Raw genomic sequence first — 13,173 nt, forward strand, 5'->3', positions numbered from 1 at the left:
AAAAGTTGATTCACTGGTGGAAGACCAAGTCCTAAATATTTTGCTAAATAGGGTTGGACTTAAGTAGATATGTAAATGTTTTGCTAAATTGAGGCCAATATCTTGAATTCTAGAAACGAAAAACACAGGAGTCATTGAATCGTGACCTTCTTAAAGTGATGCTAAAAAGTCATTGGACCTGATTGTCTACTGTCTTACACCTTATCTGGGCATTTATTCCTGTGTAAGTGAGTGCAAAGTAAGTTCCGACACCTATAAGTAAGAGCTACCTGAAGTGAAAAATTCCATACTTTCCTTCTGTGTCTGACATGTCTCAGTATTCAGGCAAAGGACAGAGGATGTATCAATTCAAAATGTCTATTACAAATTAGCAGATATTTAATGTGGAACCTTCTCACTTCTGAGAGAATATTGTTTTGTCTGCAAACTCTCCACTTTGTTTCTGGTTGGTTACAGTGGTAACTTTTCACTTTTATGTGTAGTTGTGTGTGTCCCGTTACTGTATTTTGTCCCTTCTGCCAAGAGATAAGCAGTGTTGGGTCTTTAGAATGCATCATCTCCTTGCTGGGAGAGAAACTGATGACACAGACTCAGGATATTTCCCTTTAATTTTATTCAAAAGACCTGTTTACATTGAGTAAAGAAGGCAAAACAATAGCAAAGTTTCAGAGAGTGCTTTTTCCAATGCAGGTCAACTTTTTGACAGCAGTAGCCAGCCTGGCTTTGCCCAGTCAAATGCTTTCAGGTATTTTGACAAGTCTCACTTAGGTTTAGCCCTTTTTATGGAGTTACTATCCAATTATGGACTTCATATCCAGTGTTCATTTTCAAAAAAATTCTGTAATACACATTCACTTCCACCTTTGCCATATTTATTTCACATCTCTCATTTTTTATTACTACATTCAGATTAAATTTACTCATTTATTAGAGCCACAAACATCAAAATAATGGAAGAACCAGGAAAATAAGAATATACATTTTTATAACTGCTTTGTGTTATTGTTTAAACACCATTTACTTCAACAGCATTACATTACCAAGGAGCTTAGATTGTTATGAGCAAGTATCCAGACAACAAGAGGTTATTGAATCCAAGTGCTCTTAAAGCAAATAAATGTGATGTTTCAAAGGCTTTCTTAATGCTGGGTTTCTACATTAAATTAACTGCAGGATTGCTGGTAGATGCATTTGACAAGAAAAATCTTAACGACTTTTTACCCCAAAGGTTTTATCCTCCATTTCATGTATAACAGGTACTGCTGGGGGAAATGTCAGGTTCAGAATGTTCTATAGTGCCACTAAAAATCACAGCTATGATAAATTTTTCTTGTTTTCTTTGTTTTTATTGTTATCAGTGATCCTGAGGTTTAGCTTCAGTAGACAGTAATTTACTGGAAAATTAAAAGGAAACTGATACTGGTAGTTCTCAAGTAGTATCATACGGAGAGCTTTGTGAACTGCAGAAAACTAGCACTAGCATCTGGATTAGCAACCTGGCAGGGTCTACAGTTTTCAGACGGGCAAAGAGGACAAGATGAATGAACTAAGCTGGAGTAGAAGGGTACTCTGTGTAAAGGAGTGAACTCAGCATGGAGTTCACAATCAGAACAGCCTGAGGATATTCAGGGAAACTCCCTGCTTTGCCCTAGGATGGACCTATTTAAACAGAAATAGGAAAGTGAGCAGGGGAAAAGAGACTAGAAGTTATCCAGTTCTGGAAGGCTAGCCTGGCCAATCACAGAGACCTTTTTTTTTGGATTTTAAGTTTGGTAGCTCTGAATCAGGGTTCTCCGCTAAGGACCTTTGAAGTGTCATTTCACGTTCTCCTTTCATGAGACTTCAAAGGAGGCACAATTCTTTTGACCAGTTTGTTTTGGCTTTTCTTTGTCCTGCTCTGTGCAAGCAGATTTATTAATGTCTAGTTGGGGGAAAATAACATAGGGCTCACCTGCAGTACCACATCTTTCCACAAGAGGACATGTAGGGTGGCCTACCCTTTCACACATGGCTCCTGAACAGGGACTTTTGGGAGCCCTCAAGAGGTTACTGGTGAAAAAGCACCAGGGAAAGTGTGACAGGAAGTACTAGTTCCAGGAGGCACTGGTGGCTACCCAGCAATGTCTGCAGGAAGCACAACAGCACAGCATGAGGGGAACCAGCAGACTGGAGGAAAAGGGAGCCTAAGGGAGAGACCTGCCCTGGGGTTCACCCGAGCCTTGCCTTGACTTGACTAGGTCAAGCATTAATGATGACACAGAGGCCTATTTGACAACTTCTGAGTGGGTTGCTACCATGGTCAGGTAGGAAAGAAGTTCTTGGCTCTATCTTACCAGGAAGGTACCAGCAGTCTGTTGTGTGATGAATGTGGACAAAGCTCAGTTGTATATGGCTATGAAGAGGGCCATAATGGATTGGATGGGCTTTCTCCTAGAGCTATATCAGAAGTTGTTTCAGGCTGAAGTCTTCACCATTGGGGCAGGTGCACGTGCCATGGGCAGATGACCCTAGGATCCAATTACCTGAGGCCTCTGTCTAGAGACCAAGACCATGGAGAAACTAATGGACATCTCATCCTGAAACAGTACTTGCATATCTTCCCAGTCTTGGTAAAAGCCTGAGTTCAGTGCTTTTGGCTGGCATCTACAGGAGAGGCAGTGGAGATGACAGATTCCTGGAGGCTAAAAGCACTTATAGCTGGAAATCCAAGCCCCACCATGGGCCAGCTCAACCAGGAATGATGATGGGAGACACCACAAGAGCCCAGAAAATATTGCATGGTTGTTCCTCTCCAAGCAGCCAAAATTCTAGACCAAGACTTGCCCATGACAACAGCCCCAGCTTGAGGTACTAGCACCCCAAAGACTTGAACCTCCAGGGGACTGCTAGTTCCTGCCTTTGAAGGACTGGTGGTGTGCTATTGGCTACAGGCAGCCAGCACACATCCAACATATGTGTGACCAATGGAATCTGACTATCTAGGGTGCTACTTCAGTCAGTCTGGAGAAGCACATGGCCAACTTCTACAGCCATGGGACTTTTATGTAATCCAAATAAAAATTGGTTGGAGAGCTGATGACTTGGGCTGGGGGCTGACATTGCTTCAATGAGATCTGGTTTCACCCAAGTCCTTAGATCCAGAATAACCTCATCCAAATTTTATCCACGTATGGGGAAAGTTGAACGTACCTCACTATCTACATAATCTTGCAGCTGATGAACCAGCTAGGCTGTCTCCAAGTAGGAGAGGCAGATTGTCTACATTGGCCAGTAATCCTGGGATGGGACTGGAAACATCTCCCAGCACTCTTGGAAGGAGAATCTGTCCCCTTTGCCGAAACCCCCTACAGAAGCAGGAAGGATCCCACTCAGAGGATGGCTAGAATCTGTTCCCCGTCACCTAGTGGGACCTTTTTGAAGTTTCCCTATTCTTGGAGCTTGTGAAAGCAGCAGACTGGGAGGGGGCTGGACAAGTCTGGACCTGTGCTGAAGGTGACTCCAGGGAGCTTGAATATGACTCTCCCCAGAGGGTAGATCCTGAAAAGGAGACTTCCCAACAGACCAGATTTCTAATACCCAGGGAAGGGACACTGCACATCATAGACTACAGTGCCTTGAGTGACAATTTTGACACTGTAGTAGGCCAACACAATGACTAGATACTCCAGGAATGTCTTACCCTAGTGGCAGCTCTCAATGTAGTGTTCATGATGGACTGATTTACCCACCAGTTTTCCCACTTTGAGTTATGGAGGAAGATACCGTATTGGTTGAATACACCCACTCATACCAAGGAGCTCCGATACCAGCTTCCAGTTCCTAAACCTCCACAGTGGGAGTTTCTACAACTGGCCCATACTATGACCACAGCTGGGCACCTAAATAGGCTTAAAACCAGGAAACTTTGTTGAGCCAGTTCTTTGGGTTCTTCTTTCTCCAGGCATATATAAAGAGGTAGCAGATTTCTGCCTCTCATGTCCTGAGTATCAGAGCATAGCCCCAAAAGGCTGTGTCAAGCCCCTTTAATCTCCAGACACCTCATTACAACACCTTCAAAGAGGGTTGGAATTGATATAATGAGCCCCCTAGAAAAGAGCGCCCAAATCACAAGTTCATTCTGATACTTGTGGACTTACCACACAGTGTCCTGCGGTGGTTCCCTTATGAAATAACATACCGTCCATGATTGTACAGGAACTATAACTAGTATTTTCCTGGCTTGGCCTTCCTTCAGAAGTCAGATGAATTTTGTGTCCAATGTGCTCCAACAAGTCGGGGACACTGCTGAAGATGAAACTTCTTCATACCACTCTCTACCACACTCAGACCAGAGGAAAGGCTTAAATCTATGTTAAAGCAGTTTGTGGAGATGGAGGTTCCAGACTTGGACTAGCTTTTCCCCTATCTTTTGTTTGTGATGTGGATGGTGCCGCAGGCCTCCACCGGTTTCTTTCCCTTCAAGCACCTTTATGGGAGGCAGTCCCAATGTACTGTAGATTTGGTTAAAGAATCTTGGGAAACCCAACCTATGAGCACAACCAGTATCCTGCAATATGTGAGCCAGATAAGGGAGAGGTTAGAGCCTCTAGCATAGGTGTGGGAACTAGGGGTGTGGCAGTACCTGATACAGGAAGATCCCAGGTTTCACTGTGAAAAGTTTGCTGGTGCTATCAGAATGGGACTAGCATTATTTCATGATCCTTGAAATTCCCAGAGCTGTGTTGTATGTAGGAATTGCACTTTTTTCACATGGCTTTTGAACGCACATAGTTTAGTTTCCTTAGCTGGCTTTCAGCACCCCCGACAATAAAAAATGTTCCAGCACCACTGCCCTTAGGCAACTTGCTGAAATAACCTCTCTCAGGCCAAACAGGTGCAGCACTACAATAAAGGGGCTAAAGCTACAACATTTTGCTCAGGAGATCTGGTGGTCCTCCTACTTCCCAGCTCAAAAAGCAAGCTCCTGACTAAGAGGCAAGATCTGTACAAAGTGTTCTGTCAAGTGGGACCTATACATTATGAGATTCATTACCTGGACAGATGGAAGCAAAGAGATTTATCATGTAAATCTGTTAAAACACTGGAGGATACAGGAAGACCTCTTCATTCACCCAGAAGAAGGAGAAGAGAGAAGACCACAGGTGTGGACGAAGTCCCACTATGGAGAGGTTAACTAGCAAACAGAGGGCAAATGAATAATCTCCTGAGAGCCTATGAGAATGTGCTCTCCCCAATACCAGACTCAGCTAGGATTTCTGATGATGTTTGGCCCCCAGCTCTATGGAAATCAAAGAGATGTTAAAGATGAAGGAATTCCATAACCCCTGGTGTAGTCTGGTGGTCCTTGTGCCAAAACCTGATGGGACTGTCTGGTTCTGCATTTATTTCAGGCAGGTAAGCCCCATCTCCAACTTCATTGTATACCCAATGCCCTGGGCTGAAGACCTGCTGGACCATCTTGGCCAAGCTCAATATATTACAACCTTGAATTTGTCCGAGGGCTATAGGCAAATTCCTCTTTCCCCTAACTCCTGGTTGCTACCCCAGTGTTCCTATTCCACTTTGTCACGATGCTCTTTGGGTTAAAAAGTGCCCTAGCTGCCTTGCAGAGATTGATCGAACCAGCTGTCACACCCTCCCCATAAGCTACACATTAACCTATTTTGATGATAATTGTACATCCCTGATTTCTTGTGATAATTTATTTTGAAGACAAACACCTCACATTGAACTGTAGGTGCAGTCCTGTTTCAACATTCCAAGACCATGAGCACCCCATCCTCTATATGAGTAGAAAGTTCCTGAACTGAGAGAGATGGCATTTGGTCCTTGAAAAAGAATACTTGGCAGTGAAGGTGCTATAGTACTACCTGATGCACAATTTGTCCTGGTCGCCAGCAATGCTGCTCTGTGGTGGCTGCAAATGATGAAGGACTCAAATGACTGTATCACCTGATGATACTTAGCCTTAAAACCCTTTCTGGGAACACTATCCCGGAAAGAACCATTAGAATGTGGACTTCTTCTCATGAACAGATGGAGACATTGAGACATTTGATGAGTGCACCAACTGGTCCACTCAAGGGAGGGAGGAACATGAAGGAATGTACTACCGCTTTAAGAGTCAGCCAAGCGCTCACGATCAGAATAGCCTAGGTATAATCTAAGTAATTCCCTGCTCTGCACTAGGTCTGATCTATTTAAGCAGAAAGCTGAGCAGGGAGAGGAGTCTAGAAGCTGTCTAGCTTGTAAGGGGTGGTGATCTCTCTCCAGCTCTGGATGGCTAGCCTTACTAGGCACAGAGACATTGGGTTGGATTTTAAGTTAGGGAACTCTGAACCAAGGTCCTGAGGTAAGGGCCTTTAAATTGTTGTTCAAAGTTCTCCTCCATGGGCTTCAATAACGAAAATGTACTTATTTTGATTGAAATTTTTTTTTTGGGTGCGGGTGGGTGAGGGGGTGGGAAGAAAGCTTCTCTTTGTCCTGATCTGTGAAAACAGATTTACTGTACTGACACCCAGGTGCCACAAAGGAGCATTTCAGACCGACCTCTTTATATTCGATCAAAAATGAGTAAACCTTATAAACTCAAACAAACAAACAAACACCCTTTCAGATTAAATTGTCAAAGCCCACTCTCCAGAAGACCTCCTTGCCTGACTGAATCCCTTAGTTTTGCAAAGCTAGAAGTCATAACAGTTCCACCACTTACTTTTAAAACTCCTCTGTACCAAATATATAATTTCTTCTTTAATGCTTACTTAATATAGTACTGCTATTAATTAACTTTTTCTCTAAAGACATTACATAGAATATTCATTAGCTGATAAGACCATTGTTCATTCAAGATACCAGAGGACAGTTATTACTTTAACAATACTGCATTTCAAAATATTATTATGGAAACTTCATTCAAGGGCATCTGTTCCAATATCCCAGACTGTACAACAAAAACTGAAACGTAGCAATAATAGGACTTCAGAGTGTTTCTTGTACTTCTCTATGGAAGGCAGTCCACACCAAGGAATGGAGACACTTTTGAAAGTGATCTTAAATAATGAGTGTATGGGAGTCAGTGATGTGGTATATGATGCCACAGCTAAGTTTTGACCCAGAGTTGCTGCTGAAACACAATAATGTCCAGAAGGCAAAGGTAGAAGAATCTTTCTATAATTCTGACTTGCAGAGTACACAGAATAATATGTAGTGTTTCAACAAGAAGACATTAATCGTATAGTTCATTTCCAGAATGCAGATATGCATAAAATTATATAAACCTAAAGTACATTCTGAGAATTGACATGCAGATAGGCACTCTAAGCCTTCCATTATGCATTTGTAGTTGTACACTTCTTCAAATGAACAGACTCATTATACACATTTTGTGCACCCAATGGTTCCCATATAGAATCAGTGAGCATTTAAGTCTTGAAAAAATAGCTTTTCGATTTTTGTAGTCAACATTTTTTCTTTCTGCTATGAAAAACTTAACCTCTTTCTTTCTTCAGTAGGACACAATGTCTTAGATCTTTGTTCTTCTGATACAATAGCCAAATGCCCTCTTGTGAAAATAGATACTTTCAGTCTAGTAGACTGGGGAATTACTTTATTACTACATTGGCATGCTGCTTCAGTGTAGTCAACATAGCACTTACATAAATATCTGAATGCAACCATTGTCTCTGAGGAGAAACCAGCAACTTATTTTATTTAAAGAGAGGAAAATATGACATTACTCTATTCTATGGTGAATAAAGTCTAATGAGTTCAGTTCTTTAATAGTGATGTTAATGTCACAGGATCTTGCATGATTCAATTTCAAGGAAGGATGCATTTCCTGCTGTATAAGAATTGAAGCTTAAAAATCTGAGTGCAGTTAGCTGGCATTGATTTATTTCTAAACTTGCCAATGTCATTGCCAGCTCTGACACAAGCTGAATATAATTAAACATATATAATAATTAGGTTATTTTAATTTACTCTGTTAATAATTAAATTAGGCAATGTTTGATAATTGAATACAAAATGAATATACCCAAATATACCCAAAAAGAGAAATTCATACCATTCCACAAAAGTAGATGGAAATTAGTGTGCAAAAGCAGATCCCTTTTAGATTCCATTCTACCTTTTCAGAAACTGTTAAAAAGAGGTTTTGATTTGATAAACAAGCAGTTTATTTATTTAGTTGCTTTGAATTTTGGTGCTCAAAGGGAGGGACTAGTAACACTGGCTAGAATGAAAAATTAGTGGAGGCAGGTGCTGATACAGTTTCTTCAGAACTTCTTTAGCATAGATTTAAGCCTTTCCTCTGGTCTGAGTGTGGTAGAGAGTGGTATGAAGAAGTTTCATCTTCAACAGTGTCCCTGACCTGTTGGAGCACACTGGACACAAAATTCATCTGATTTCTGAAGGAAGGGCAAGCCAGGAAAATACCTGTTATAGTTCCTGTACAATCATGGAAGGTATGTTATTTCATAAGGGAACCACCGCAAGATGCTGTGTGGTAAGACCACTAGTATCAGACTGAACTGCTGCTACCCACCTTAGTCTTGACTTTACAGTACCCTTCCTCTTGCAGTCCAGAGCTTTTCTGGAGCAAAGGTAAGATGTCCCTACAACACAGGTATCCCTAGGCACATGCCTACTATGCCTGATTGGAAATCCGGCCCTACATGGGTTTAGGATGACCCTATTGCACTTATTTTCAATGGTGTCCTACATAAGATTGAAGTTGAAAGACCAGGACCTTATCTTGCAACACACACACCATGTGGGCAGCTCCGTGTGCCTGTATGGAGCCTCGTTTCACACTAGGCTTTGTGTGAGTGCTGGTTTTTGCCTTTGTGGAGTCCATTTCCAGATTAAGGCCTAGTTATGGTGCTATGTAGTAACTCATGACTTCTGACTCCAAAGCATAATTCTTTTGAACTGTCCTTTGAACAGTAGAGAAAATAGAAATTCTCAATTGCATGTTGGTTTTCTCAGAATAATGTGCCTTTTTGGATTTGGATGGCTATATATAAAACAGGTTTAACATGCCAAGATTTTTTTTTTAAACTTTATCCAAGGTATCTTGGTTTATAAAGTGTTTAAAGAAATCCGTATGATAGTTAATTGTCTTTGAACCCCTAAAGCCCAGATATATCTTCCTCTAAGGACCTGATTCAGCAGCTACTGTACAGGCAGTTCTGTTTACTTCAAAGTTAGTTTTGCTTGAATAGGGGCTGCAAGAGTGGGTCCAGACTCCTACATCATTTGGGGCCTACTAAAAGGTGAAAATGTGCTGGTACGGCGTACCAGTAAGAAGTGGCTGCCAGTACCGGCTTGTACACAGCCAATGTTAAAGCACTGCTGCAACAGTACTTTAATGTCACTACCCCTTTTTGCCCCCCCAGAGCCACTGATGGGGGGAGAGCAAAAGGGAAAGCTGCCCTGGGGCCCGGCAATTTAAAAAGGCCTAGAGCTCCTGGCTGCTACCTCAGCAGCGGCCGGAGCCCTGGGCCCTTTAAATCACCACTGGAGCCCCAGGCAGCACAGGCCAGGCAGAATGGAAGGGCACACTGGGGGAGGCTCACCCCAGTCCTTCCCCTTCTGCCCACCCCTTCTGGGGGCCCAGAGCCAGGCCTCCATACCAGTAAGTCTTTTATGTTACTTTCACCTCTGGGCCTACTCCTGCTCTTTTTTAAGCCATGGTAAAACTCCTGTTTTCTTCAGAGGTGTGGTGCTGGACTCTTGATAATGTGAGACTTTAGTAAACGTAATTGAGCTTATTTTGATGTAAAACCATGGGGGGGGGGGGGGGGAAATGCACGTCTTTGTTTATGTTGAAAATTCAAAGGATCTCAAATCATCCCACAGCCAACCATAAAAAAAAAAAATCCAATTATGCAAATTTACTTTCTTTTCTAACCAAACAAAAATACCAAAGCCTAAATTAGGACCATAAAAGACTGATGCAGAGACCACATGCTCAAATGGCAAGTGTGTGTATTTCAATACATTTACTATTGTAAATACATTAATACCTGGATTAAACCAATTGAAAGTCTCTTGATTTTTCTATTAAATTGCTGAAAAATTTTGTAAGAAAAAATACTTTAATAGGAAAGTAATATATTATTTGACTAATTTGCAAAATTGTTTATAAGCAAGTTCAAAGATGGAATCCAAAGAAACAAATAGCTGTGTTATCTAGGTATCATTTTTAATAACTCTACTGAAAAGGGGATTTAAGAGCTAGCCCAAAGCAGGTCCTTTTTCCATACCATTTGGTTTATCATGTTCGAGAGATTACATTTTTGTCTATTTTCTGTTTAAACAGGATAATTATTAAGAGTTCCTTAAGGGCCTTTGATGTTCTGTGAAGTGTGCGGGGAAAATATCACAGCTGTACTGTTAAATTTTTTCAATTAAGATCTGATTTGCAAGCTGGCCCAGTAGCTTAAAAATAGTGTTGGGGGCTGTCACTCAGGAGATTTGAGTTTTGGAACAAGTGTCTCCTACCTTTCTCATCCACTGCCTTATCTTTTTTTCTTGTCTCTTCTTCCTGTTCCTTGAGCATTGCTCTTCACCTTACTGTTGTTAAGTGAAAACAATTGTTGCCATGCAGTGAGAAAAGACAGCATCTGGCATGTGTAATGCACTGTTAACCACTGTTTTCACACATGGCAGGCAATCAGGGAAGATTTCTGTGATCTGCCTGTGTGAAATTCTAATTCTAAGAAACCAATTTTTGTGTGCTTGTCTCCTTTATTAGAACTAATCTAAATAGTCATTCCTGGTTAAACAGATTTCACTGAATCAAAATCTTTAAACTGTCTTACATAGAATCAGTCAAAGAAAATTCCATGCATTGCACAGGTTTGTTTTTAGACTTTAATAATCTGTCAACAGTAATCTTGTTTTGGCTACCTGAAGACAGCTAGTCTTTTCTGTGCTGTTTAAGTAATCAAGATCAGTACTTGAGTAACTATCTCATCAGCAAAGTTATTTAAGTACACACATCTTGACTGATCAAGATATCAAATGGAAACAGTCGCCACCTATTAACTTTTGTTGGGGAAAATGACTTTTCATTTTCCATTCTTAAAAGATTCATATTTGTATTTAAAAATCAAGACAATAGCCAAAGTGTTTACACACTTTCATATGTTTAAAGCTTAATATACATTTTTTTCATAACACTTTACACAAGAATGTTGTACAACTCCATGTATCCTGGCTAAATTCCTATTTGACAATTCAAACAGTGTTGGATTTCTGATCTGTAGCCCATTAAGTCAATGAAAAGTCACCTACTGATTACGGTGGGCTTTGGATCAGATTCTTGGTGTCCCAGTCACAATGAACAAAAAGCTGCACATTTTTTATTCACTTTCTAAAGAAAGGGTAGAATATTGAAGGTCTTTATTCACTAGTACAAGTTGAATTATCCTATGATTGATGCTCCCATTAATCATATTCAGGCCCCAATTCTTCAATCCCTTGCTCACATGAGTTGTCCTTATGTGAGCAGACTCAGGTATTCATGTAAGTAAATAAGGTTTTCAGGATTGGATTTCCATTGTTGACTAAATCAAATCTAGCATGTGTGAGCTGTCTTTACCTAGCTAGTTATTTAATCTATCCTTCCTCAGATCTGTGGTATTTATAAAGCATCTATAACCCTGACAGCACAAATATCACCCCCAAAATGGGGAAGGCTTCCTGCTCCTGGTCACTAGGTTAAGAGTTCAAGAAGGAGATTTGTTAAGACCAGCTGTAGTAATTAAAGTTGCCTCCTCATCGTTGTGCTGTGGATGTGTTTGTCATAAACAGATGGTTACGGGTTAATGCCTCTTTTACCTGTAAAGGGTTAAAAAGTTCACCTAGCCTAGCTAACACCTGACCAGAGGAACCAATGGGGGAACAAGATGTTTCAAAAGGAAGGAGGGAAGTTTTTCCTTTGTTTAGAGTTTTTTTCAGCCAGAGTGAAAAAGATCAAGGAACCAGTCTCTTATCAGAGTAGTAAGTTTTAGAAAGGGATACATAGGTTTATGTTTATTTTCTTTGTAACTTCTCCTGGTACCATTAAGGGAATTATCAAAAATTGGGTATTTGAGTATTTTTTTGTATAACTAAATTTGTGCCCAGGGGAACATCCTCTGTGTTTTGAACCTGTTGTCTGTGAGAGTAGCTGGTATGCTAATCTCTCCCAGAGGGTTTTCTTTTACCTTTCTTTTCTTTAATTAAAAGCCTTTTTCTTAATACCTGTTTGATTTTTCCTTGTTTTTTTAGATCCAAGGGGATTGGATCTGAACTCACCAGGAATTGGTGGGAGAAAAGAGGGGGATGGTTAATTTCTCCCTGTTTTAGGATCCAAGGGGTTTGGATCTGTGTTCACCAGGAAATTGGTGAAGTCCTTCAAGAGTACCCAGGGAAAATGGGGGTACTTGGGGGTGGTGGCAGTGATACCAGATCTAAGCTAGTAATTAAGCTTAAAAGTGTCCATGCAGGTCCCCACATCTGTACCCTAAAGTTCAGAGTGGGGAAGGAACCTTGACAGTGTTCCTTCCAGGATAAGAGAGTTTGGGACTCAGGAGGGACATTATAATTAATATTTTTGTTTCACGTTGGGCACTTGTACTGTATTTTCATTCCTCATTAGTGCTCTTGGGGTGGAATTATTGCTATGTTATTCATCTACTGTCTAATGGGAACAGGCAGGTAGACAGTGCAGCTGAAGATTGTATGATAAAAGATTTTTTTTTCCCCATCAGTGTATTTATTGCAAGAGGATACCTGACATTTTTCAGATATTTTTAGTGGAATGCATTTCTCTGCCTTCTCTGTCAGGGTTAGGAACAATGGCTTTACCTGGATATATGTGTTAGATATATAGCATGTAAGGTTTCCTCAGGTGCTATGAGTTGTCTTGCTAATTCAAATAATTGAATTTAAGTTGTCTGTGAATCAAGCAATTATACCCAATTAATCTTTGTGCAAGTCTTATTCTGACATTTAGGATTCACTATTGCTAGGTGCTGAGCTTTCTGGCTCTAATCCAGCAAAGCAGTTAAGCACAAGTAGTCCTGTTGACTTCACTGGGATTTACTCATGTTTAAAGTAAAACATGTGCTTGAATCCTTTGTCTTTGCTTCTTTGGACCTTGTATTAAACTATTAACAGTGC

The 13,173-nt window shown here is 40.8% G+C and overlaps 1 protein-coding gene across 2 annotated transcripts in view; it reads left to right on the forward strand.

The window, feature by feature from the left end:
- PRKG1 (protein kinase cGMP-dependent 1) overlaps positions 1–13,173 on the forward strand; it is a 925,871-nt gene that overhangs the window by 525,660 nt on the left and 387,038 nt on the right. The window lies entirely within an intron of this gene.

This window comes from Gopherus evgoodei, chromosome 7 (genome assembly GCF_007399415.2).
Source record: "Gopherus evgoodei ecotype Sinaloan lineage chromosome 7, rGopEvg1_v1.p, whole genome shotgun sequence".
Taxonomy (NCBI): Eukaryota; Metazoa; Chordata; order Testudines; family Testudinidae; genus Gopherus; species Gopherus evgoodei.